Below are 2,566 nucleotides of genomic sequence, written 5' to 3' on the forward strand. Positions count from 1 at the left end.
ATATATATATATATATATATATATATATTCGTAAAAGATATATGTGTAAGGAGTTCTTTCAATCGAATTTTTAGAATATTTACAAGTCTTCCGTGATTACCTGCTTTCCCATATAAATTTTCCGTCGACTTCGGGAATGGAAACATCAATACGTCGTGACTCAACGAAGGAATTATCATGTAAAATTTTTTCCAACGTCATGCAGGGGTGTAGCAACAACAGATAAGATATCATTAATTTTTTAGCAGGAGGAAGCGAGGCAGGTGATAAACCGGTTTTGATATATTAGAACAGATATCAACAAAACGATAAACATAATAGAGCAGAATCTCGATTATTTCTTTCTTATATGTATTTCCGTATAAGCGTTTTTAATGAATATCTGACATTTAAAGAATTTACGAGATAAAAAAACAAATTTATAAATCGTTGTTGTAAAAGTTTTTTATTATAGTATTTATGTTGAAAATTTATCAGATTTATTTTGCATGAATTTTCATATAAAATCATGGATTAACGAAAGATTGCGGATTATAAGTTTAAGTTTTAAGCTCATTTTTTCTCTTTCTCTCTCTTTTTCTCTTTCTTTTTCGTTTATAGTCTTCTTCAGTTGAATCAAAAATACCACCAGGATTAGATCCTACGGATATAGGTATCTGGCTTGTGATTTCTTTATTTGTTGATGTGACCCCGGCGCGAAACACATTTTAAGATACACATTTTTTTTAAATCAAAAAACAGGAAATCGCCTTGTTTCTTCCCCTGATTGCGATGGAATGAGTAAGATTGTAAAAATAATGAAGGAAAGGGAAGACGGCAAAGGGAAATTCTCAGAATGAAACGATGCGTGTGGGTGGAGAAAATTAACGATTAATAATGCCAACGGTCGATCGCAAATTGATTCTCACAAAGAAAGTAACGATATTCCTTATTAGAGACGTATTCATTTCCATTTTATTATTTTTATTGGTTACTTTTAAAAACCTATCGCGTGTCATTCATGAGTAAAGGAACAGCTTATGGAACAGCTTATTTGTAAAGCGCACTCGATAATGCAAACTTGGCAATTAATAAAACTTAGAAATGTACGATTACCAATCAAAGTTTGTATTTTCAATTGAGAATTAATTCTCTCTCTCCCTCCCCCCCCTCCCCCCCTCTCTCCCTCTCCCCCTCACCCTCCCTCTCTTTTCCTTGCTTCAACATCAATGTTTGTATTTTACAGAAGAAACTTTCGTCGCTTTGGAAAATTTATGAACTTTTCCCGTGTCTCTGTTCGCTTGCGTAAGCTCCTCTATGTGAAATCATGAATTGGGCATTGGGAGACTTTACGATCACTTCGACGGAACTATTCGAGCGGAACAGCAGTCGTAGATTGAACTTTCGCTAAGTTCGACAATTATTTTTATACGTCAGACGCGTAGAAATCAATATGCCAGCGAGATGGTCGAGAGCACGATAGCTGCTACGATCGATACATCCTTTCCTTATATAATATAATGCTTATTTTTTCCTTTCATTATTATCCTCATTTAGTTTCGAGTTCTCGGAAATCTCGAATATCATTGTGATGATCGTATAATAATGTAATGAATCTCGCTATTATAATAGTTATTACAATTAATCTAGCACAAGATATATACATATAATAAATATTCCTTTCAGATAGATATCTGTACACATGAATATTTATTATATAATGCTATAATAAGAGAAAATTTTTGTATATCTATATGTCATACTAATCACACAAATCAAATCGTTTTAAAGAAAATAAATTTGCACAAAATTATTTTTCTCAAAGGCACACTTTTGTACGAAAAAAATTTGCTGTTTATTTTTTATTTCTGTTTTTTCCTTTTACTATAACGTATATTGTTTTATCTATTTTATTTTATATATGTCAATTATAACATAAGTCGATCAATTATCATTTGCATTGTTTCTCGAAACGTTAATAGATATATATTGTTTGAGAATGAGGGGCATCCTCACCTTAGTTTCCCATGAGATTTTTTGCCGCAAAGAGACTAGATACGGACTTCGCAAACGAGCTGGAAAATACTGCTACTCGCCGCCTGAAACTCGTTACTGCCGAAGCAAAGTGGGTGGGGGTACAATACTGTCCTTGCAACGAGATACGTCGTTAAAACTGTTTAGTAGTCGCCGAGATAAATTATAAATTTCTCGTTACCCGCAAAGGTGTGTCGTAATATGATATTGCCCACCAAAATGTAACTCGGGACTACAGCTGAGCGGTTGATAAGTTTAACAAGGTATCACGAGGGAAAAGTACCTGTTATTCAGTAAAAATGTTAATGCAATTTACAAACAGAAAACGCCGACCACGTTATATATACATTACTATTGTTCGCTAATCAGAAAGAGAGAGAGAGAGAGAGAGAGAGAGAGAGAGAGAGAGAGAGAGAGAGAGAGAGAGAGAGAGAGAGAGAGAGAGTAGTAGTAGTAGTAGTAGTAGTAGTAGTAGTAGTAGTAGTAGTAGTAGTAGTATAGTATAGTAGTAGTATATATATATATATATATATATATATATATATATATATAT

This window comes from Atta cephalotes, assembly GCF_000143395.1.
Source record: "Atta cephalotes unplaced genomic scaffold scaffold00098, whole genome shotgun sequence".
Taxonomy (NCBI): Eukaryota; Metazoa; Arthropoda; class Insecta; order Hymenoptera; family Formicidae; genus Atta; species Atta cephalotes.